This window comes from Panthera uncia, chromosome X, assembly GCF_023721935.1.
Source record: "Panthera uncia isolate 11264 chromosome X, Puncia_PCG_1.0, whole genome shotgun sequence".
Taxonomy (NCBI): Eukaryota; Metazoa; Chordata; class Mammalia; order Carnivora; family Felidae; genus Panthera; species Panthera uncia.
In genome coordinates this window covers 4,872,485-4,899,283 of record NC_064817.1, presented here as the reverse complement: position 1 = coordinate 4,899,283, position 26,799 = coordinate 4,872,485, and positions in this window count along the sequence as shown.

Here is a 26,799-nt window from a genome sequence, read left to right as displayed (position 1 = left end):
CACATAACAATGAATTTGAAACCTGAAGGTAAGGAAAAAAATAAATATATAAACACATAAAATTGACAGCAACATCAAAGCTACCTAATGGCAGGGAATAAATCTAATTATATGATATCGTTTACACAGGAAACAACAAAAAATGCTGAGAGAATTTAAAGAAGACCTAAGTAGAAAAACATATCATGTCTATAGATTGGAGGGCACGATTATTTTTAAGGTACCCATTCTCCCCCAGCTTGATTTATAGGTTCAATGTAATCCTTACCAATATATCACCAGGTTTTTTGCGGCAATTGAGAATTTGAGATCTCAAATTTACACGGGAAGTCAAAGGGCCTAGATTAGCCAAGGTTTTCCTTAAAAAGCTCAAATGTCAAAGGTTTAAGTTACCAGATATCAAGACACACAATGAAGCTACAGTAATCAAGACAGTAGCACATTTGTAAAACACATTTAAGAAAAAAGAAAGTAGCATAGGATTAGACAAAAGAATCTGTGAAACACAGTGTAGAAGCTGTAGGATGACCCACTGACACGGTCAGCTTACTTATGGGAAGGTGTTACACCAATTCACTGGGGACTGCCAATTAAGTAAGTCATTTTGGTTCAATTAGATATGAATAATTTAAAAGAAGAATTGTTACTCTACCTCAAATAAGTGGATCTAAAATAGATTATAGACTATCTGTAAAATGTAAATAGCACAACTTATAGAAAAAAACCAGGAGAATATGCTTATGAACTTGGGGTGGTATACAACAGTTTTTAAATAGGACACAAAAATCAGTAGGCACAAAGGAAAAAAAAACCTACTAAATTGTTTTTCCTTAGAATGAAATACTTTTGTTCATCAGCAGACATCAATAGAAAACTTAATGGATAACACAGAAAGACATCGTAGTCTCAAAATGCACAAACACACACACACACACACACACACACACACACAACCCCAATATCCATAATATATAAGGTCCTACTCTTACAAACCATCCCAAAAAAAGACAATTGAATTAATAAGCATTTTCAAAAGACCTGAGCGGACACTTTCCACATGAGGATTTCTAGATGGTCAACAGGCTTCTGAACAATTATTCAACATCATTACTCAGCAGGAAAACTCAAACGAAAGCCAGAATGCATGCCACCACCCAGCTTCTAGAATGGAGGAAACTGCAAAAACAAGACTGATAACTTCAAGTCTCTACCTGGCTAGGAAGGGACGGAATCTGAGCATCCGCCTGGAGGGTGCGGGCACTGGCACAGTCACTTCAGGGAAGAGTTTGGCGGTGTGAGCTCAAGGCAAACATGTACCCATCCCACGGGCAGCAATCCCCTTCCTGGGTATTCAGCTTCGACAGCTGAGTACGTAAGTCCAACAAAGGCAGGAGAGGGTTCATCACATCTTTATTGGAACGACCCAAATAATCATCAACAATACAGTGGATAAGAACAAGTGGTGTACATTTTTATAACAAACATTACCAAGTAATAATAAAAATAGAATGAACTACTGCATGGAACAACATGAATGAATCTCAGAGACATAATGATGAGTAAAAGAAAGCCAGAAAAAGAGTGTGTGCAGCATGACTATTTATCTACAGGTTACGGAAGGCGAAACGCATCTGTGATGACAATGGATGTGAACCCCGTGGTTCCTCTGCGTAAGAAGATGATGCTGACTGAGAAAGAGAACAAGGGAATCTGCTGGGGTCCTGCGAATATTTATATTTTGAACAGAGTGATAGTTACATAGGTATATTCATCCATAAAATATTAACTGAATTTCACACTTAAAGATTTGTCCAGTTTATGTGTATTATGTGTTAAACTCGATCATTTTTTTAAGACCTCGTTTTTCCCCTTTACCTATAATGTGGTAAAATGTTCTATTTTAAGACAAAAATGATTGTAAAGTCTTTTTTTTTCTAAGAAAGGGGACAAAAACTAGGGCTCCTGGGTGGCTCGTTGGTTCAGCGTCCGACTTGGGCTAAGGTCATGATCTCACAGCTAGTGAGTTCGAGCCCCGCACTGGGCTCTGTGCTGACAGCTCAGAGCCTGGAGCCTGCTTCAGATTCTGTGTCTCCCTCTCTCTCTGGCCTCCCCAACTCGCTCTCTCTCAAAAAAAATTTTTTTTAAAGTTTTTTAAAAAAGGAGACAAAAATCAATTTCTCGTTCATTTTTCCCTAGAATTTCATTCACATAAATATTTTCATATACCTAGGGGCACCTGGGTGGCTCAGTCAGCTAAGCGTCTGACTTTGGCTCAGGTCATGATCTCATGGCTCGTGGGTCCGAGCCCCGCATCAGGCTCTGTACTGATGGCTCGGAGCCTGGAGCCTGCTTTGGATTCCGCATCTCCCTCTCTCTCTGTTCCTCCCCTGCTCTCACTCTGTCTCTCTCTCTCTCTCTCTCTCAAAAATAAATAAAGATTAAAAAAATTTTAATATTTTCATTTACTATGCATTTCAGCAAAACAATGGAGAGGAAATACATTTTCTTCATTTTATTGAGAAAAAAGGGGGCTCTGAGACTATTAAGAGGCATTGCAATGATTAGATGCATAACAATGAAACTGTCTTCTTTTATAAAGTATTGCTCTGATCGTATTATATATTGGTATTTCAAAAGAAACATTACCCAAAAGAATTCTATTGTACCTGATCATTCAGAGCCCTCGTTTCATTTCTAATATATCTTAGAGTTACCCCTGGAAAGAAAGTGTTCCTTTCCTAATACACATGAGATCGTGTGCTGAATTTGCAAGGATGATCACGTTTGACTGGAATAAATTCATAATAGCTGTAATAAGTTTCAAATAGGCCAATATTCACTTTATATACCTTTCTTTATATACCTCTTTGGCACATAAAGACATTTATGAAAAACTTCACCGGGTGATCTAAAGGCTCACATGTCAAAGTGATTCAAATTTAACTAATTTTAAAGCATGTAAGTAATAAGGTAAAATGCAATTGCATCATTGGGAAATTCCCACTGGGTCGGTAGTTTTGGGGTCCAAACGATTTTGAGAAAGTATGTTCCATAAAGCTCTTGCCACAGAGAAACATCATCTCAGAATGTTTTCTTAAAATTGTTTTAAATGTTTATTTTTGAGACAGAGAGAGCATGAGTGGGGAGGGGCAGAGAGAGAGGGAGACACAGAATCTGAAGCAGGCTCCAGGCTCTGAGCTGTTGGCACCGAGCCCGATGCAGGGCTAGAACCCACAAACCGTGAGATCATGATCTGAGCCGAAGTTGAATGCTTAACCGAGTAAGCCACGCAGGTGCCCCAGAAGGTGGCAGAATTAAAGTGAGGCTGGCTCCCTTCCTAGGTCTGCCACTCATCATCTCTGGGAACTTGGCCGGACCTCAATCTGGTTCCTCCTATGAAGGAGGACAGTGACAATGCCAACCTCACAGAGGCATCCTGGGAATAGGATGGCGTAACGCACGGCCAGTCTATGGCACAGCGTCCAACACAGAGTGAGCATTCCACAAATGTGAGCCATGTTAGTTACTTCTGTATGTTGGGCTGGGGGCAAGTTTTCTTGCCGTGTCCTCAGATGGACTTTGGCTGGGCACATATTTCTGGTGTCTTTCTATGTGCCCCAATCTCTTCTTATCAGGATGCTAGTCATATGGGCCACCCTAATGATTTCATTTTAATTTAATGATCTCTTAAAGACCCTATCTACTCTATCTCCAAAAGCAACCACATTCTGAAATACTAGAGGATAGGACGTCAACATATAAATTTTAGGGGGATACAATGAAGCCCATAACAGGGTATGTATGTGTGTGTGTGTGTGTGATATATATATATATATATATATATATATATATATATACCACACACACACACACACACACATTAATATATATATATATATTACATATGCATATGTGTGTACACATTACATTACATTACATTACATATGCATATGTGTGTACATGTATGTAAACGATATGCATATATGTGTATATAAGTATATGTATATGTACACATACATGTATATGTATACACATACATGTATGTATATGTTATGACCACCAATGCAAGTTGTTTTTTTCAGGCTGGCTTCCATGTTTTAAATGCCACACCTTAATCTTTCATTAATGCAAGTTAGCTATATACGTATGTATTTAAAATATTATTTACTGTACCATGCATGACGTCAGGGAACGGCACATATCCTACGAATTCCTGCGGGTCTTAGGTCACATAAAGTCAGCCACTGCATCATATTCATCAAGGATGCATTGTTTTCCTGAGGATAGACGCCCTTGTTTATTCTGATTCTTAGAACCTCCCAGTTCTCATCTATGTATGAACCCAATTGTGTACTCATTCACTCAAAAACAGTGATTGGGCACCGTGTCCTGAGTGGCCCTGCTCTAAGCCCGGGGGCTTGCAGCAGAGAACGAAATTCTTGCCATGTGCTCTCCCAAGTGCGTACCCACACACATACACACGGTGAGAAGAGCTGAGGACAGTCATTAAGGAGTATCTAGGGACAGGCAGCTTAGCGGAGAAGAGAGTGGTCTGATTTGCAGAGTGTAGTCAGAGAAGTCCCTTCTGATACGACAATGTCTGAGACCAGAGCCCAGGGAAGTTAGGGAGCAAGTCAAGCAGGTGTCTGGAGAGGGTGCTCTGGGCAGAAGGACCTGAGGAAAGTCTCAGAGGCACGAGGAAGCTCAGGTTGTTCAGAAAGCAGTAAGAGAGAGCACACAGCTGCCTGAGTGAACAAGGACACATGTCCTCACAGGTGAGGCTGGGGACGGTGAGGGGTAGGGCGTTGGCCCATCACCTGGAGCCCCACTGGCCATTGCAGACTGGACTTTGCTCCTGGGAGACACAGGAAGTCACTGGTGGGCTGTGAACGGAAGAGTGCCACACTTTGCCTTCATCCTGAGTCAGTAAGTGGAGCCCCCGTCTCCCCTCAGTGCAGTGAGTGGTGACGGCCCATTCATGGCTTAACACCGCAGCGCAAACCCCAATGCAGTGGTCCTCACTGGCCTGTGAGTGTCAGAGGGACGACGCTTCTAGAGATGGCTGAGAACTCAAGAACACTTAGGGGAAAGCAAGCTTTCGCTCAAGGCTACCATCTCCATTGCTTATTATCGTCGACTCTATACATTTCCGTGTTTTAGCCAAACACAGTACTGTACCTTCCGATACCCTCCCCACCACTCTATTTTACAATATGTAGACGGCATCTCGGAATCTAATCACTGAATTATGGCTGGCGGACGCAGAAATCAAGGCGTCTCCACAGGGCAGTGTGTGTCCAAGGGCAAAAGGTATCCGTAATTTGCAAGACAATACCTATTTAACCGGGCCACAAATTGTTACTGCTCTGTGATGTTTATGAGATTTGAATTACAGCGTTGTATTATTAAAAACCTGATAAATGTCAACTTATGTAATTTTTCTCCCCTAAAATAAAGCAGATTGGCAATATTACCAGATACTTTGCATAAGAGCTATATTTCACTTGAAATAAATAGTGTGTCCCATGAAGTTTACTGGACGGTTTTGCTAGTGAGATTCATTATTTCCTTTTTCCCATAGCAGTGTGGTAGCCAGTCTGTTGGCATATCACTAAAATTAGTAAGGCCTGTTTCCCTTTACTCCTCAAATTAGTGGGGACTGGCCTGAGATGTTTCAAGCAATGAGAATAAGTGAGATGTTGGAGAAGAGACAAGAGATCAAGGTTTGACATAGCCCTCACGAAATATGTGCAACATAACCTTGAATCTCTTGTAAGATTTTTCTACAGAATTCTTTGGGAGAGGAAACCAGCGTTTCCATTATGGTTCCAAGATTATGCTCTTGCTGACATAGCCTATTAGTGACCCTGATTACGTTCAAGAGACTTAGGGAAGTTCTAGGCTTTATCATATTTCCAAAATGTTCCTCATAGAGCAAACTGCCAGCTGACAAGCCAGCCTGCTGAACGAGTATAATGTTACTCGGACTAAGCTGATTTAAAGCCAAATGTTTTGACACACAGTGGAGAAGGCTAAGCTATTGGAAGGGTGGACCATAAAGAAAGAGAGCTCAGGCTTGCTCTCTGTCACAGGATATCATGCTCCTTCCTCACGAAGATCGTAATGACATTTTAAGGTTCTCTTCTCATCTACATCTGCATTTTGTAAGACAATGTGTATACACATTTCTAAAACCATCACTTGTAGTAAAATGGTTGAGAAGAATTCACACAGCCAACTTTTAATCAAATATGTTCTGTGACATTAGCTTGTATAAGTTTAGAATTGCAAAGGCCATCCTTCAAGAAACTGGTTATTTGCCTAGAACTGTTTTCCAGCTATTTCGAAAGCTGCCACTGGGTGAGTGACAGTGGTGGCCATGGGGCATCTGAATTCCAAATGCTGTACCTGGACGTTGGCACCAGATTCAAATGATCATGTACTTTCTCCTTTGTTTTAATTCTTTTTCATTATGATACTAGGATAAAATTTACCAAAATACTACATTTGCTGGATTTAAGCACAGTGAGAAATACCAGCATATAAGTACCCAAGTATTGGGAAATAGTTAACCCAATAAACTTAAATTTCTATCAATTATTTCTGAACTTCAGTCTGGTTTTCTTTTCACCTTCTGATTAACCATTAACTCCTACCATGGATGGCATGGAAACCATGTGCAAAAACCACAGATGCTCAAAGAGCACCTCAGAGTTATGGACAAGAGAGCTCCCTTCCTTTCTCCCAGAAACAGCCCTTTATGGAAGGGAGAACAGGGGCTACGACCTCTATATTCCAAAACAAAATATGTTCAGACACTACACAGTTACTTCGCAGCCAGTGGCTCACACAACCAGTGGTGGGGTGAAAGATCCAGTAGATGTGGCCTCTGCACTCCTCATGTGGAGATTTTTCCAATTCTACATATCTATAGATTAATTTCTTTCCTAAGCTTTGCAGTTTCCAAATCTATTCTTTCCCAGCTTTTTGGTTAAGTTACTTCTGTATGCACCAACCTAAGTGGATATAAGTACCACTATGGACTAAATTGGGGTGCCCCCCAAATTCATATGTGGAAGCCTGATCCCCAGTGAGACTGTATTTGGAGACAGGGCCTGTGAGGAGGTGATAAAGGTTAAGTGAGGTCACATGGGTGGGCTCTTAATCTGATGGCACTGGTGTCATTATAAGAAGAGCAAGAGACAATAGTCTCTCCCTGACCATGTGAGGACATTTCTGGCTATCTGCAGCCCAGAAAGAAACCATGCCAGATCTCCATCTTGGATTTTCCACTACCCAGAATTGTGAGGAAATAAATTTGTTGTTTAAGCAATGCAGTCTGAGGTATTTTGTTATGGCAGTCTGAGCAGACTAATATAAACGTATTAGTATAATTTCAAAAATTGTCAACCATCTATTTTCTCACACATAAAAGCCATACATTGTTATATAGATAGTATGTATGTATATATATATATATATATATATATATGCATATATATATATATATACATATTATGCATATATATATATATATACATATTATGCATAGACTATGATGTGTGTTTTCAGCTGGGGTAGATAGAGTAATGGCCCCTAATATAGCCACGTCCTAATCCCCAGAATCTGTCAATATGTCACCTTACATGTCCAAAGGGACTTTGCAGGTGTGATTAAGTTAAGGACCTTGAGATGGGGCGAACATCCTGGTCTACCCAGGTGGGTCTGGTGCCATCAAAAGGTCCTCACAAGAGGGAGGCAGAAGGGCAGGAATCAGAGGAGAAGACGTGACAGCAGGACCAGAGGTTGAGTGTTGGAAGGGGACCCATAAGCCATGGGATGCTGGGACTCAAATAGGCTCTAGGAGTTGAAGAAATAAGAAATTAGATTTTCCCCTAAGTCTCCAGGGGGATCACATCCTTGCCAACACCTCAGGTGTAGCCCAACTGCACTGCAAGATCCTGAACTTGTGTTGTCTACAACTAAAATGTGTGGTAAGCTATTACAGCAACAGTAGGAAAATAGTACAGTATTCTACAAGGAAACTCTGGGAGCAGCATTATTAAGATAAAACATTAAAAATTAAACTGAACTCAGAACCCACCACTAAAGTTTGGAGATGGGTTGCCACAAAGTCTCATCTACAAAGGATCAGGCATCTACATGTTTGCAATGATAATAAAAAATAAATAAAAAGATTTAAACTGTGGTGGCTGGGTGGCTCAGTCAGGTAAACATCCTATCCTTGGTTTCAGCTCAGGTCACGATCTCATGGTTTGTGGGTTCCAGCCCCACATTAGGCTCTACACTGGCAGTGCAAAGCCTGCTTGGGATTCTCTCTCTCTCTCTCTCTCTCTCTCTCTCTCTCTCTCTCTGCGCCTTACCTGTGTGTGTGTGTGTGTCTGTGTGTGTGTGTGTGTGTGTGTGTGTGTGTGTCTGTCTGTCAAAATAAATAAACTTTAAAAACAATTTTAAAAAGAATTTTTAAAAAAGTTTTAAACACGAATGCATGCTCAAATGTCTCTTCAGAAAGCAAAAATTTAAACTTTTCATGGGCATTCCTTATTTTGCTAGCTTAGGAAGAAAATATTGCCACATGCGTCTACATTCTTGGAAGGACAGTGTATGGCACTTGGAGGAAAATCAGGAGGGCCTGTACTATTCACTGGTGCCACCAAAGTATCTAATTGTTGTCCTCAGTCACAAAAAGAGCCTCCGTGTTGCTGCTTCATGCAATTAAAGAAAGATGCCTCTTCCTGTTCATTTTGGGTATTCAGCACACTGGGAGCCATAATTAGTATGAGCCTTCTCCTTTGTAGATATTTTTAAGTCAGCAGGAAGTTGTCTGAAAAGAGACACTGCACTTTTAACATTTCAGGTAATTTTTCCAACCTTAAAAATTCATGCTGGTAAACTAAATGGCTTTGGGAAAAGAACAGAGAGCTAGTTACGTGGTCCTTTATGGTAGATGGAAAGGAAACAGTCCTTGGAAAATGAAGGTCAGACGTGCCAGGCTTTCAATCCTAAACCCAAAGTTTGCACTTCTCCCTGTTTGGGGTGATGCTGGGGTCCACCGAGGGAGCTATCCCAGGGTCCCCAGAAGGGCAATGCCGGGGCCCATGGTAGGGGGGTGGTGGTGATGTTGGGGTCCGCTGGGACCATGCTGGGATCCACCGGTACTCCACACTCTTGTGGTTGTCAACCGGGACCTCCTTGATAACAGTTCAGCTCCCTGGCAATATTTCAGTCACGCCTCTGAGCACATCTCATTGTCGTGTGATGACTACTTCTGCGTCCTTCCCTCTTGCTGGTTTGGTAAATCAATGGCCAGTAGGCAACAGGGTCTGGGTCTGAATTCTGCATGGTTTTTATCCATTTCCCTATTGCAAATGTGTGGGTAGTATTTGGTATACAGTAGGCACTCAATAGTATCGGCCATTATCTCCTGTTCCTGCTCCCTGCAGGTCTGTGTGAGCCCCTGGCACTGGGGACTGCTGAGGGAACCTGTCTCTCCAACCCTGTTCCTGGACCTTTCTGCCCAGATAAGAGTTCTTCTCCTGTGTCAGAACCAGGGATCCATGGAGGGACCGCCTCCTGGCCCCAGGGATCCGTGGAGGGACCGCCTCCTGTTCCCAGGGATCCGTGGAGGGACCGCCTCCTGGCCCCAGGGATCTGTGGAGGGACCGCCTCGTGGCCCCAGGGATCCGTGGAGGGACCGCTTCCTGGCCCCACTGCTGCACTGTTCTCTCACTCAGAACAATTTGATGGTACCTGCCTTAAGTCTGTTGCTTCCAGTTTCCAGCTTTCTCCCTCACTCTTATACCTTGCAAAGAGGTCATTCCATGAAACCCCAAGAACAAGACCCCCACCCCATAAAAAGATGGTGTGTTTGGGAACAATACACTGTTCAGACATTCAGAGAACACTGAAGGCACATCAACCTGCTTTCCTTTCCAAGACACAGATTGTTTTAATGGTTTTTTTCAATGTTTATTTTTGAGACATAGAGAGAGACAGAGTGCGAGCAGGGGAGGGGCAGAGAGAGAGGGAGACATGGAATCCGAAGCAGGCTCCAGGCTCTGAGCTGTTAGCATAGAGCCTGATGCGGGGCTCGAGCTCACAAACTGTGAGATTGCGACCTGAGCTGAAGTTGGATGCTTCACCGACTGATCCCCCCAGGTGCCCCAGAGAATGAGACAGTTTTAAAACAAGAACCTAAAAACTTTTTTTGTTGCCCAAATAGTATTTGTTTCAGAAGCTACCTCTTCAGGTTATGTTTAAGGAAAGGATTTCTGAATGGAAGGATGTTCCTCTCAAAAATTCCCTGGAGACATAGGACCGTTGGTTTGTGATTTTGAGGATAACTCGGGGCACGCTGGTTCTAATTTGGGGACTTGCCTGGCAAAATGTCACCTGCTTAGTTTCTTAGAGAACGGGACCTCTCTCAGAGCAACAGAAAGAGAGCAGGTTGAAGGTGGTTTTGTTATAAAGACAGAAAAAGGGGTGTTTTAAGGATAACTTTGGCTAATAGCTTCTTTCAAAGGTTTGAGGAAATAAAAGAGGTCTGTTTGCTGAGTTGAAAGTAAATCCCTCCTAGACCTCAACAAAGGTGGATCCTTTCCCCTTCCAGGAAGATGGCCCTGGAACATGGGAACAGTCACCGGTAGGAATAAAAGACTGTGTCAAATTAGGGTACAGAAAAACAGGGTCTGGACAGGTTACTTTTCTGCAGATGAACAACTGCCGGGACAGGACCCCCTCATGACTAGAGGGTGCATCTTTATGCCAGAACCCTGGGACACGATCTCTTCTCAGATGCCAATCTCAAGATTGACGAGGGTCTATGTGGGGTCTTGTGACCTCATCCAAACTCTGGGCAGCCTCAAGCTGGCAAGAAAGCGATCACCAGCTTTAGGTGATGCCATGACCACTCCTGGCTCATAAACGGCGTGAATGTCACAGAGCCACTGACACCCGGGCTATACAGGCTAAACATTTTTCATAATTCTAAGAGCAGTAGAATGTGCTTCCGTGTGGCTAGGAGCCTCAGTTTGGGCAATTCCAATAGCTTCAGTGTGGGATAATTTAAATAATTTATTTTTCCTTCCTAGCTAACATCCTACAGGGGCTCTTTGCTTACATCTGCTCACCTCAGACTTTTAGGTTGAGATCTTCATTCGTAGTACTCTGGTCCAGGGGGTTTTCTACAAAATTTTCTGGTAAACTGCTAGACAGTGAATAGTTTCGGCCTGGAAGGGCATGTGGGTCTCTGGGGCCAGCTACTCAGCTCTGCCATTCTGGCATGAAAACAGCCAGAACAATGTATACACAAATGAATGCCACTGTGTCCCAATAAAATGTTATTTAATCAAAGAAGCGATGGGCCTGATTTGGCTCACAGACTATAGTTTGTTGTCCCTGGCTCTAGAAGAGGATATTATCCAGGTATCTAGAGTCTGGGGTCCTGAGCAGGGAGATAACAGCTTCAAGCAGGAGTTGGAAAACTACCCATGGGCCAAATCTTACCAGTGTACCCAGTGAAGTGCTACACGACAAGCCAAAAAAATGAACTAAAGTCATGTATGGCAACATAAAAGATCTTCGTAACTTGATAGTAATTGAAAACAATCGTCACTAAACACTGCAGAGTGAGTACCATTTTTTTGTAAAGCACAGAAGCAAGGAAAATGGATCTGTGTTACTCTACATTAGAGTCACCTGTCACTTCTGGTTTGGGTCTGTCACGAACAAATCTGCCGTGAAATTTGTGCATGCACCTTTGTGTGAACACATAGGTTATCATTTCTCGGGGAAATGGTGAAACGATTCTATGAGGAGAATGGCTCTGTGGTAATGACAGGTGGTGCGTGTAACTTTTTAAGAAAATGCCAAGTTGTTCTGCAAAGTGGCTGTGACATTTCACATCCCCACCAGCCATGTGAGGGGTCTGGTTACTCGAAATCTTCAGCAACAGTTGCTGTGGTCAGTCTTTTCCAATTCTAATCATTTTGGTCCGTGTGTACTGATATCTCACTGTGATGGTAATTTGCATTTTCCAATGATTAAGGATAATGAGGATTTTCAGTCATTAGTCTCTTGGAGGTAAGAGGGGAATGTTGGGCAATTATTTCCACAGGACAATGAAATAATATTTTGGGACGATAGGAACATACTCCATGTCACTACGGTCATGGTTACACGAATACATACTCATTCACCTAAAAACAGATGCAGTTCATTATCCATGAGAGAACCTCGACAAAACCAATGCAAATATATGAAATCGATTTGGAAAGCCTACCCAACAAAATCGATTCAGAGACAAATGAACATGTAATAAAATTCTATATATATATAAAAAAAAAAAACAAGATAGTAAAAAGCACAAAAATTCAGTACAGTGTCTGGAGAAAAGAGGAATACGCAGATAAATTTAGTTTCATAGGTGCTTGGAGGGTTCATAAGGGTTCCTTTTGTTCTTATGTTTCATAATTTATACAAATATAACAAATATGTTGTTTGGATGCACAGGTCACTGCATAATAAATTCGACTTATAAAAACAAGCTCTTAGTGTTTGGGTTAGAATCTCACAGATGGGGAAGCCCAAGCAATTTTTGTAAATCCCACATGTGTGTGAATGCGGGACATACTGTGATGGCCAAGAGCGTCAGGCTCATTCTGACACGTCAAGACAGCCTGGAAAACATGCTGTAAGATTCTAAGGACATACTAAGAAGATTTCAATGGGGGGTCAGTAAATAATTTAAAATTGAAAGGGGTCATAGAATCTGATTTATGTTTCTAAAATTTTTTTTAATGTTTTATGTATTTTTGAGACAGAGAGAGACAGAGCATGAGCAGAGGAGGGGCAGAGAGAGATGGAGACACAGAATCCGAAGCAGGTTCCAGGCTCTGAGCTGTCAGCACAGAGCCAGACGTGGGGTTCGAACCCATGAGCCGTGGGATCATGACCTGAGACGAAGTCGGATGCTTAACCGACTGAGCCACCCAGGCACCCCTGGTTTATGTTTTTAAAAGATCATCAGGAACATTGAGGACATTTAAATGCATATTACTAAGTAAAAGAAGTCAGCCTGAAAGGCTGACTCCATACTATATGAGTTCAAGTAGACGACATTCTGGAGAAGGCAAAACTATGGAGACAGGGAAAAGATCAGTACTTCCAGGAGTTGTGGGGGGAGGGAGAGTGGACACACAGAACACAGAGGATTTTAGGGCAGTGAAGACACTCTGTGTGATAGGACAGTATAATGACGCATGTACGTCATTACACATTTGTCCAAAACCACAGAATGTACACCACCAAGAGTGAACCCTAAACTATAGACTCCAGGTGAAAATGATGTGTCAATGTAGGTTCATCCTTGATAAAAAATGTCTCACTCTGGTGACTGGTGTTGACAATGGGGGAGACTGTGCATATGTAGGGGCACAGGGATATGTGGGAAATCTCTGTACTTTCCTCTCAGTTTTATTATAAGCCAAAAACTGCTCTAACAATAATCGTTAAAAAAAAAAAAAGTCACTAGGCCTGCCAAAGAGTGGCTGAGCAGAGCAGAAACAGAGAAGTTGTTCAAGTTGACAAGTGTCTAGAGCCATGTGCCCTTGAGGTGGGTGGGGGAGGTGAAGGTGTACAGAGGGAGAAGGATTTTGGTCAATACTCTAGAGTACATATGTCAGGATTTGCTGATGCTGGAATATACTTTTAAAATCCCTCTCAAATGATACACATCATCTTGCCCTATCAAGTGTCTATGTAATGGTTGACTTTTGTTAGAATCTACTGGCTGGCTGGCTGGCTCATTCCATGAATTCTTAACAGTCATTTCTGTTTTATATTGATACAAGATTTAGAGTACAGATTTGACAGCTAACAGGCAGAAACAATAACCAAGTGCCAGTTAGTGTTTTCTTTTGGACATTAATCTTGTATTTGTCGTGAAGTCCACACTCCAGACATTCCTTCCAGATGTTTAAATGACTCTCAGACGTGAACATTTAGTCCTGCATCCTTCATCCATTGCCTGTCACCCTGGCTAAGTGGTCTGTGTTTGAGGAACTTACAGATGGCATTTGAAATTCTTTCCAGAAGTTAGTACTTTTTATTTTGTAAGCGAGGACCTTACTGTTTGGTTCTGTTCTCTTACAAGGACATTTTATTTTTAAACCAAAGCATGGAACCTAGGGAGTGAATGCTCTGCACAAACGTCTTTGCACGAGCTGAGGTGAGTTACTGCAGACTCACTGGTCCCTGTTAGTGAAGAAAAGACAAGTGCACAACTTAACACACTCAGCTTGCGGTCCTCTCTGAACATATGCGGGGTACTCTCAGGCCTACTAGTGATGATGCTTATTTTGAATCTGAATGCAGCCAGTTCAATAATAAACTTTCATAATGAAGAGGGGAGGACTCTGCCTGACTTACTTTTGTGAAAACTACGGAGACACACAATTGTGCTGGGATTTCTTCATCAGCAGTTGCTAATGCTGAATGGAAGCTAGGCGGGGAGCATATAATCCAACTCCCACACACGATTACAAGCAAATGAAGCCCAGAAGCCCAGAAGCCCACCGGGGAAAAGTGAAAGTCCATGCTTGCCTTGAACACACTGAGGGTTAATGGAAACAACACCCAGCAAAGGAAGCCAATCCTCAAAATAACAAATATTCAAGGTGGCTTTGGGAGGGGGGAAATGGAGGCTGTGGTTCCACTCTCGCCTCATGTCAGCAACAGTCAAGGGTGCAATAAGCCTGGCCTTGAACAATCTGCTAGGAATTCTGTGCTTTCCCTCAGTAACATGTGCTGTTTGGAGGTACGATGGTCCAGATGCTACGAAACCATTTACTCTCACCCCAGTATGAAATGGGTTATCGGCTTTGTAAAAATTGAGGCGTAATCTCACTTACAGTTAAGTGCACACATCTTAAGCATACAGCTCTGTGACTGTTGCCTATGTGTGCACCTGTGCAAATGTTCCGTGGGTTTCCATATGGTACATTTTCCTCTCTTTGCCAAGTGCTGCTCTCCTGATACTCACTGTACCAAAGACCATCTCTCTTTTGATTGCTGTAATTATGGATTAGTTCACATATTTTCAATTTCATGTAAATGTTTCTGAGTACACTAACTCAGGCACAAGTATCTAACATATTCCTACATGTCAACATCTATGCCTGTATTTGGCTCTACGGGAGTGTCCACTGATCGACATCCATACCTATATGGGAATTTAGCTATATGGGAATGTATACTGGTATCTCCACCTTAATCCATACTGCCTGGGTTCTCCTGCCTTCCTGCTTGGTGTCCTGCAGCCTTCCACTCCAAGAGAGAGAAAGAAGTGTAGCTCCCACTCCACACCGTCCACTTACATGATTGTTCAACTCAAGTACACATACGGAGCGAGACCACAATCGTTAACCTGTAGCCTTTTGAGATAGCACTTTATCCACTGGAAGTCAATGCAGTTTCTCTTGCTTTTAGCCTTAGAATCTCTACTCATTTCCAAAAGACTTGAGCTTAGCACTTTCCCTCCCTCCTCCAAGGTCAGGTTGTTTCACAAATTGGCAATACACTTAGGTTTTGTCATTGTCTGTTTTCTATCCTGAATCTTCCAACTATGATATGATTTTGGAAGATGTTGCATATAACAAAATTCACCCTTTGTGCTCTAACATTCTGTTGATTTCATCAAATACACCATGTCACGTAGGTCCCATTAATTACAGAATCATACAAAACACTTTCACTTCCAAATACCTGTGCTTTAACTATCCCATCTACTCCTGGAATGACTGCACTGATATTTTACCATCCCTGTAATTTTCCCTTTTCCAGAATGTCACATAAGTGGAGTCATACAGAATGTATCCTTTGCAGACTGGCTTTTCCACCTGGCAATATACACTTAAGATTCATCCATGTCTTTTTCTGGCTTGCTAGCTCACTCTATATTTTTCAATACTGAGTGACATTCTATGGTCTTGATGTACCACCGTTAGTTTACCATTCACCCACTGAAGGGCATCCTGGTCACTTGTGGTACTTGGTGATTATGACTAAAGCTGCTATAAACATTTACGGGGCAGGTTTTAGTGTGGGCATATTTTTAAAAATTTATTTATTTTTGAGAAAGAGACACACAGGACCAGCGGGGGAGGGGCAGAGACATAAGGAGACGCAGAATTGAAGCAGGCTCCAGGATCTGAGCCTTGAGCACAGAGCCAAACGTGGGACTCAAACCCATGAACCGCGAGATCATGAGCTGAGCCGAAGTCAGACGCTTAACCAACTGAGCCACCCAGGCGCTCCTGTGGACATAATTTTAAGATGGGTTGTATAAATATTTAGGAGTGTCGTTGGCATACTCTATAGGCAGCCTATGCTTTGCTTTGTTAGAAAATACAAACCGTATTCAAAACGTACTATTTTGCATTCCTGCCAGCACTGAATGAAAGTTCATGCTTCTCTGTGTCTTTTCCAGCAACTGGTACCGATTGGTCCTCTCATGTTTTTTATGTAGCTATTCTGATAGCCTGTAAGGCAACTCATTTAAATTTTTAATTCCCTACAAAAAAGGTATTGGGTGTTCTTTTCTTCTGCTTGTCTTCTGGATATCTTTTTTTGGTAAAGAGTCTTTTCTGGGTTGTGTGTGTGTGTGTGTGTGTGTTTGCCAATTCCTAACTGACCTGTTTGTGTTGTCTGTATTCAGTTTTAAGACTTCTTTGTATGTTTTGGATGTCATTTCTTTATCAGATATGTGTTTGCAAATATTTTCCTCCAGTCTGGGTCTTAGAGTTTCATTCTTTTAAAAGTATCTTTCACAGAGCAGTTCCCAATTTTCATGAAGTCCAACTTATTAATCTGTCTCTTCCAGAGACCAGGCCTTTGGTGTTACACCTAAAAATGTCTTGCCAAACCCGAGGGCACCTACATTTTTCTCCTAGGTTACTTTGTAGAAGTTCCATAGTTTTGTGTTTTGCGTTTAGGTCCATCCTCCATTTTGAGATGGCTTTGAAGAGTGTCACTTTTGTAAAAGTCTGAATCCAGCTCTTTGAGTTTGTTTTGCATGACGGCGTCTAATTGTTCCAGCAAGAGAAGACTATACATCGTCCATGAAACTGCCTTTGCTCCCTCATTGGCAGTCAACTGACTCCATGGGTGGGGTTCTGTTTGCTGACTATTCTGTTCCATTGGTCTGTCTGTCTCTGGGTTACATGAGTGAGCACATCAAGCGTCAGGTGCATGACAGGTCCTCTGTGAATGTCAACCACTCTATTCCGCTTCTTCTCCACTTGCTGTGTCCTGTGATCAAATTCATACATGGCCAACCTGACCTAAGTAAACTAGTATGTCTAACAATTTTTCCTTCAGCTCAGTATTAATAACAAGCAGCTATACTCACTGAGGCCGTATTCTCTTGTTCATTATAAATTTTTTTTTCGTTTATTTATTTTTGAGACAGAGAGAGACAGAGCATGAACGGGGGAGGGTCAGAGAGAGGGAGACACAGAATCTGAAACAGGCTCCAGGCTCTGAGCTGTCAGCACAGAGCCTGAAGCGGGGCTCGAACCCACGGACCGCGAGATCATGACCTGAGCCGAAGTCGGCCGCTTAACCGACTGAGCCACCCAGGCGCCCCAACTCTTATTCATTATAGAAGTCATGAGATCCTGGGGGAGAATGACAGTGAGTGCATGTGATAAAGTCACACTGAATATTTCCCTCATTCAAAGCAAGAAGGGAGCCTCTTAAAACTGATGGCAGAGGGATGCTTGGGTGGCTCAGTAGGTTAAGCATCAGACTCGTGATTTTAGCTCAGGTCATGATCTCACAGGTTCATGAGTTTGAGCCTTGCAACAGGCTCTGCACTGACAGTGGGATTCTCTCTCTCTTCCTCTCTCTCTGTCCCTCCCTCACCTGTGCACTCTCTCTCAATAAATAAACTTAAAAAATTCATGGCAGAAATTTTATTGCTTGCCATTGCCTGAAGTTTTCTAATATGACCTTCTTATCCCATTTTAGACACTGACTCTCTTTTCTCTAACAGTCAGGCACAGAAGGCCATGCATCCCATGACTCGTTTATACAAAATGTCTAGACTCAACCAACCCACAGAGACAGCAAATAGATTGGTGGGGGCCTTGTGGTGGGTGGGGTGGGACGGGAGCCAGACCTAAAATCAACAGGTTTCTTTTTGGGTGATGAAAATGTTCTGGAATCAGACAGTGGTGATGGCTGTATAGCTTTGTGAATAGACATAAAACACTGCACTGTGGACGTTAAAAGGGTGAATTATACAGTATGCATGGTGTATCTCAACTACAAGATCAACAACATACGTACTCTTTAAAAAAAATCTTAAACAAGCCTAAACTCCATGGGTTAAAAAATATATATATTAAATTGAGTGTCTTTTCTCTTTACTGTGAAAGTCAAGTGGCATTTTAGAAAAAGAGAAGAAAGATATTGATATTTACTCCACTTAAGTTTCGCTAGTTCGCTTTTTGGTTGACTAACGTTTTAATTACAAGCTTCGCACAGCACTTCAATCTTCGGCTTCTCACCTGGAGAAGAATTCTAAAACAGAAACCATAATTTCAGAGAGGCTCCTGGCAACTACAGAGAAATAGCCTCATTTACAAGTGTCACAACACCTACCCATGTCACTGGAGCCATTCGCTGCAAGGTTTCTAGCTCTCCTTCCTCTGACAGGTGGAAGGCTCCATGTGTTCTGTTCTTCCTCGGTTTTCTGATGTGGGCATATTCTAGCCCCATCCTCCCTTGGCCTTCTGATATGGGTGCATTCTAGCCCCCATCTTCCCTGGCCTTCTCATGTGGGTGCGTTCTAGTCCCCATTCGTCCCTGGCCTCCTAATGTGGGTGCATTCTAGCCCCCATCTTCCCGGGCCTTCTAATGTGGGTGGGTTCTAGGCACCAAAGATTCCTGGCCTCGGATGTGAGTGTGTTCTTGCTTTCAACCTTCCCTGGCGTCTGATGTGGGTGCATCCTAGCCCCGATACTTCCTCGGCCTCTGATGTGGGTGGGTTCTAGCCCCCATCCTTCTTTGGCCTCTGATGTGGGTGGGCTCTAGTCCCCATCCTTCACTGGCCTCTGATGTGGGTGGGTTCTACCCCGATCCTTCCCTGGGCTTCTGATGTGAGTGTGTTCTAGCCCCCATCTTTCCTTGGCCTCTGATGTGGATGCATTCTAGCCCCCATCCTTCCCTGGTCTCTGATTTGGGTGGGTTCTAGCCCCCATCCTTCCCTGGCCTCTGATGTGGGTGAGTTCTAGCCCCCATCCTTCCCTGGCCTCTGATGTGGGTGGGTTCTAGTCCCCATCCTTCCCTGGCCTTCTATGTGGGTGGGTTCTAGTCCCGATCCTTCACCGGCCTCTGATGTGGATGCGTTATAGCTCCATCCTTCACCGGCCTTCTAATGTGAGTAGGTTCTGGTCCCCATTCTTCCCTGGCCTCTGATGTGTGTTCTAGCCCACATATTTCCCTAGCCTCCGATTCTATTCCATCAGGAGGAATAGCAAGGAAACTAAACTTCAGATAGTTGGTTTGGGCCACAGTGAAGCTCTGTACAAACGAGAATGCTGGAAGCAATCTCTTTCCTAAGCACAGATGACAGAAACTAGTACTCTTTATCAAGTGACCTTTTGTTTTTCAAGACTGGTCTTACCATGGAAACTGCACCCATGTAGTGCTGGGTGGTGAATGCTGCTAATATATGAAATGACATATGGGTTCTATTCAAAACAGCTTTCAACAGGAACATCAGTGCCTATAATGGGGGTACCTACGTTGCTCAGTAGGTTCAGTGTCCACCCCTTGGTTTCAGCTCAGGTCATCATCTCTGGGTCATGAGTTTGAGCCCCATGTCTGGCTCTGTGCAGACAGTGCAGAGCCTGTTTGGGATTCTCTCTCTCTCCCTCTCTCTCTGCCTCCCCCCAACTCTCGAGTATTCATGCATTCTCTCTGTCTCAAAAAATAAATAGGGCTTGTGGGTAGCTCCATCAGTTGAGCATCCGGCTCTTGATTTTGGCTCAGGTCATGATTTCATGGCTTTGTGAGTTCGAGCCCCACCATTGGGCTCTGAGCTGACAGCGTAGAGCCTGCTTGGGATTCTCTCTCTGCCCCTCTCCCTTTAGTGCATACTCTCTCCCAAAGTAAATAAAATAAACCTAAAAATAAACAAACGTTAAAAACAAAGATAAATCTATAATGGGTTATGTTAGTATAAATTTACTGACAAAGTTTTGTGCCAAAAGAGTGTTTTGAAGCGACGACAGTTTTTCAAAAGATGCTAAACCATTGTAATGATTTATTACACATAATTCCACTGATCCCTCATTGATGCAAACCTATTCACACTACTGTAGGTCCTACTTTCCAAAATATAAGACGTTCTAGGCCTTGCTGATGAAAGGACCGAGGGTGTGGATTGCCATGAAGTGAAATAGGCCAGAAATATCTTGCATGTTGGAGATGATTCAGCACGCGGTCTAATGTGGTGCACCTGCGTTGCAGAGTACTGGCTGGGTGGAAAGATATAAAAATCAATATAGTTCTCATTAGAATCGCATAAGCTGGTTAAAGTCCTTGGGGCCATGGTGACACCATCAAAACAAAAGCGTCAAAAGCATCTCAACCAGATCTAATTTGCAATGTACCATTTCACCAGATTGAAACAGATTCTATGACACTTTATTCTTTCCACTTTTCGAGCTGAAGACGCTGAGTTCAGTCAACAGAGAAACAAGCAGAACCTTCCAGGTACTTGTGAACATGCGAGGCGTCAAGGAAACAGCAGAGAAGTATTTACAATGATATAAATGTTTGACTCAGGAGGGTGAATGTATATTCAAGATGCACACTGCTGGTCTGGAAAAAATTTTTTTTAATTATTTCTCAAATACACCAATTGGGAAAAGTCAATTGAGAAGAAATTTCAGTAGGTGTCTTGCCAGATCTTTTCTGTGTTTCTAGGAGTCACTCTTTGCCTGGAGACCAACTGTTAAGAACAGTGGTATTAAACGGTTTTTCACCATGGTCAAAAATTGACAGGTTAGGATAATGTTGTCTAAAGAGCCACATAATTTATTTCCATATTACCTCATTGGTGGCTTTCACTTTCAGCAGGGTAAGGTTAAAAATTGTCACAGGCAACCTAGTGTAAAAATGATGCCCATACTTACTAGCTAGTATACATATCTTACACTGATGGGATAGAAGCTAATCTACTTGATGATGAAAATGAAGTATCCAAATATGTAAAATCGGGTAGTTTTCACCTGCTGGGAAGAATATTAGTGCTGAAAATTGGTATCATGTGGCGCCTACAAGTCTTCTCCCATCCTAAAACATAATAAAATCGCGCAGGAGAGAGGTTCAATTATTCACCTAATAAGCAAATAAAGCAGGCACTTAAAATTTAGTGCCCTTGTAAAAATGAGACTTACTTCTGTGTTTAATTCCTCCCACCATCCCCCGAAAATGTATATAACCTTTTACTGTCCTAAACAAATGAGATTTTTTTTTTATTGCGAATTTTATGATAAGCAAGTTGGCTGAATGCAATTGGCCACAGCAAAAGTGAAGAAGAGGGGTTTTATTAATGACTAGCATCAACAGAATGTTCTATCAAGTGAGGAAAAAGACAGCAACAGCATACACTTGCCAAAGAGCTCCAAGAAACGAACAGCTGAACAGCGATGCAGGGGACTCTGGGTATGAAATGAAAGAGACGTCATTATTCACGATCCTTCCTCGAGGTGGTCAGTGCACACCTATTTTCTGGAACCCAGGCCTGGCAGAAACCACCAGATTTCAGATATTATATCTGTTGTCTACAGGACCACAAAAACTTGTCCAGTGGCCACACTGTAAACAGTGCCAAATGTTAGGCTGAGTTCAAAGGTGCATAAGAACTATGCCATGTTTTTGAAGTCCAGAAGACAATGGATATATTCATTTCCACAAAGTAGCCACCTAAGAAAAAATGGTACTTTTCATCTTGTTGCTACCCAGGCACTTCAAAATGTTCCAGTGCACAGCACAAAATATGATCCCAGGGATTCGGAGGTATATTAGAGGTTTTACACAATGGTTATCAAATATTTCTGTGGAAAAACCTTCTGTGCAAAGTTGTAGCAAATGGGGGAATTATGAGATACCGAGGCAATACTTCTAGACAGAAACCCAGGACCTTCCTCTTGATTGTTCCTCTGGATGAAACACTCTTGCTACATATGTGTCTTCACATCTTTCTGAGCTTCATAAACATAAAGGGCACAAAACAGAAGATCCATTTTGAGAGGCAGTGTTCTTTCATATTTGTAACGTAGAAGCAAAACATGTAGGTAGATTGAATTTTCTTTTTTAATTTTATTTATTTATTTATTTTTTTGAGAGAGTGAGCAGAGGATGGGCAGAGAAAGAGAGATAGAATCCCGAGTGTGGAGCCTGACTCAAGGCTCGATCCCACGACTGTGAGATCATGACAGAAACCCAGAGTGGGGCGCTCAATGGACTGAGCCACCCAGGCACCCCGGGTAGATTGAATTTTCAACACTGAAATTTCCCATGCTGCATGTATGCAAGGATAAGGCTGCCAGACTGCTCTGTTTTTTAGTCAAAGAGAGTTTTTCCCTGTTTGCCTTGCCTGTCTGCATGTAGTCGTGGGCATTTACAACAAGGACCATGAATCTGAGCCTTTGAGCACTGATCTGGACACACGACTGCTACCACAGAACATGGAACCTCAAGCGAAGAGACAGTCACTTCCGTGGGCCGCACAGACCAGGCACAGTCCGACGAGGGAGAGGCCGGGACAGGAGGGTGAGCCACAGTGGGGGGCAGAACTGGTCAGCGCCCGCACGAAAACCACTTGCTAGTTTATACATTACGTTACAGACCATTCCTCTTAACTTAAAGACTCCCATTTATTTTGTATGTGTCCAAACTTACAGTTTCCCTCGGGATGTAAGGAACTAAAGTCTCTGGGTAAAAAGAAGCCATGGTTTTAAGGCTTATGGGGGAAAAAAACCAAAACAAAACATGCTTTATAGGCTCAACTAAGAGTTCAAATTCTCTGAGAAATATGTTTCGTCTCGCCAACTCTGAGATGTCTCGTGCCAAAGTCAAAATTCCTTTCACTTTACACTCTAGAGGATTTTCAGGAAATTTAAATCGCATGGCTATTGTTCATTCCTTCAATCAACTCATCAAATATTTTCCTTTAAAAGTTGCATAATGTCCAAAAATTATTCATGCCTGATTTCTCACAGAGGGCCACGTCTTCCAGGAATATATCACATTATACATACAGAATCTGGGGTTTGGTTTACCTGCTTGGGAAGTTGGAGGTTGGCCCTACATTATTTGTTTACAAATTCTACTTCTTTTCAAACCCCTTTCTAGATATCTAGATATCTGTTCTTGTTGTCTGTAAAACTTAAGTGAAAACCACCGGCAAAATGCAAACACAAACAGAATGCCCAAATCGACCAGAAACATAAATCCCCGTAAAAATAAAATACAAAGCCTGGAAAAAACAAAATGTGTCTGATATCTTTTAGACACTCTGAAGGATCTCCGTGGATGTCTACTTTCCTTAAGGACCTCAGTGCTGGACAAGTTTTCCACCATCTATTTCCATGTGTACAATGAGGAATGTTGACTTCTATCTGGGAAATCACCCTGCAGAACCCTTGTCAGCCCTCTTTTAATCGCTGCTTACCCCAACTTGGAAGAGCTTTGAAATGCTATTAACAGGCCCCTATGATCCACAAAGGAGAACATTAGATCCAAGAGGAACATGCCACAGCTCATGGAGTTGGAACCCCACAAAGCTGGACAAATTCACAGCATCAGACTCAAACCCCCTTCGGCTAAGCCTTCCTTAGGAGAGGAATCTGGAACCAGATCCATTTAAACCACAGATCTCCTGTTGTGGACGTAGGAATGCTAATGAACATCTTAAAATATTGTTTTGCAATAAGAAACTTGCCTGAGGTTACACAGTGAATAAGATGTGAATACAATATTGTCCCACAGTTTGTGCCTTCTTTTGAATCCAGGACAGAGTTGTTGGACGGTTAAAACAGGTAAGCAGTTTTGAGAAGTAAGTGGACCTTTCCTTCCTTAGAAGTTAAGAAGCCAACGGACCCATGAATCGATGCTCCCCATCACTCATCACCAGGGAAATACAAATCAAAACTAGAGTGAGATATCACCTCACACCTATCAGGATGGCTAAAATCAACAACACAAGAAACGACAGTCAGCCACTGTGGAGAATCGTATCACGCTTCCTCGAGAAGTTAAAAATACACTACAATCCAGGAATCGCGCTGGTGAGTGTTTACCCAAAAATACAAGAACGCCAATTCAAAGGGATACATGCCCTCCTATGTTCACTGCAGCATTATTTACAATGGCAAAATTATGGAAGCAGCCCAAGCATCCATCGGTAGACGAATGGCTAACAAAGATTTGGTGTACCCACGCGTGCATGTGCGTGTGCGGAAAGGAATAGTACTCATCCATAAAAAAGAAAGAACTCTTGCCATTTGCAATTCGGATGGAGTGAGAGGGTATAATGGTAAGTGAAATAAGTCAGTCTGAGAAAGACAAATACCATATGATTTTGCTCATATGTGGAATCTAAGAAACAAAACAAATGAGCAAAGGGAAAAAAGAAAGAGAGGCAAACCAAGAAACAGACTCTTAACTACAGAGAACACACATGGTTACTGGCGGGAAGGTGGGGATAAATGAAATAGGTGACGGAGATTAAGGAGTGCACTTGTGATCAGCACTGGATCATGTATACAATTGTTGAATTACTACATTATACACCTGAAATTAATATAGCACTGTATGTTAACTAACTGGAATGAGGACAGAAACTCAAAAGGCGCAAAAAACAGTAACAAAAAGTTAAGCCATCCCAATGTGAATGTTTTGATGGATCTATGTCTATACCTACACCTACATCCATTCTTCCAGTTAAATAGCATCACATGGGGGCACCTGAGTGGTTCAGTGGGTTAAGCGTCTGACTTCTGCTCAGGTCATGATCTCATGGTCCGTGAGTTCGAGCCCCACGTTGGGCTCTGGGCTGACAGCTTGAAGCCTGGAGCCCGCTTTGGATTCTGTGTCTCCCTCTGTCTGCCCGTCCGCTGCCTGCACTCTGTCTCCTGCATTGTCTCAAAAATAAATAAAAACATTAACAAAAATTTTAAAAAATGGCATCACATGTATCAGAATTCTACATAAATGTAAAAGAGAAAGTCTCATATCCTGTTCTTTTAGATAGCATAAGTTCAGAGTGGTTTGTGAAAGTTGCCTCTTCTTGAAGGGTTTACACTTGCAAAGCAAATTAATAAACACGCACTTTCAATAAAAGAAAATCAAAGATTAAATAGGTCAATGCATTTGAAGCAGTGAAAGTGAAAACATCCTCTGCCTTTGCCCTACAAATATCCATGAAGAAAGTACCAGAATCCCAATTCCCTTCTTAGCATGCATTAGCTTCTTCTCCACCATAGTACACAGAAACTACATATACAATTTGTGATTCATTGCATTTCCCTCTCAGGACACAGAAGGGCTCGTTACCAAATTTCCTGAGGCACATTTAAAATGAAAGAGCACTTTCCTTGTGTTGGGACCGACTAATCCCATACATCACTCTGCATGCTGAAGCCCCGATATTTTCAAGAAGTGTGTTTTTCTTCCCCTCCGAGATAATTTTGTCACTCACGCTGCTGCCCCTTTTGACCCAGGAGAGGATGTCAGTTTGTCTATCCCTCAATCCCACATCTGTGGGCTCACTCTTGGATTCAGAGCATGACTTCCTCAGCAGGTGATCCAAACTCTTCACAGAGGAGATGCTAAGACACGATGTGAGGTGTGGCCCCGGGAGGTGCTTCGTCCACTGAACTGCACTGCACCCCACAGAGCCAAGTGGTTTGATGTACATCAGGGACAAAGTTTGGCACCGATGGCAATGACAGCCCCCAGCCATGCCTGCACATGGGTATGACGAGTCCACATTATTAAAACACCAGGGGCAGTTTGCTCAAATTATACTTCTACCTTCAGTGGCATGGAACAACCACGGAATTTTTACTTTCGAAAGAGCATCTTTTTAGGATGGAAATCAGATGGGAAGATGATACTTTGCGAACCCCTTCTGGTTCTTGTGGGAGCTTCCTCTGTGTGACAGCTGAGCTTTGACTGCATTTCAGGTGGTGAGCCTGTACCCATTTCTCAGGCTTGCATGAGGCACAGAGTGCTGTGGAGATTATCTGCTATTTTACAAATTTTGAATGACACTTTAACTTGAGAATTGTTCTGAGATAACACTTCATGCTACTAACGGTAGAGGCTAGAAGGAGATGTGATTGAGGAAGGACATCAGCATACTATCTCCACATGAACCTGATTGAGGAAGGACACCACTATGCTGTCCCCATGTGAACGTGATTGAGGAAGGACACTAGCACGCTGTCCCCACGTGAACCTGATTGAGGAAGGACAATGCCACGCTGTCCCCATGTGAACCTGATTGAGGAAAGACACCACCATACTGTCCCCACGTGAACCTGATTGAGGAAGGACACTGCCACACTGTCCCCACGTGAACCAGATTTAGAAAGGACACCGCCATGCTGTCCCCATGTGAACCTCATTGAGGATGGACACTGCTACACTGTCTCCACGTGAACCTGATTGAGGAAGGACACTGCCACGCTGTCCCCACAT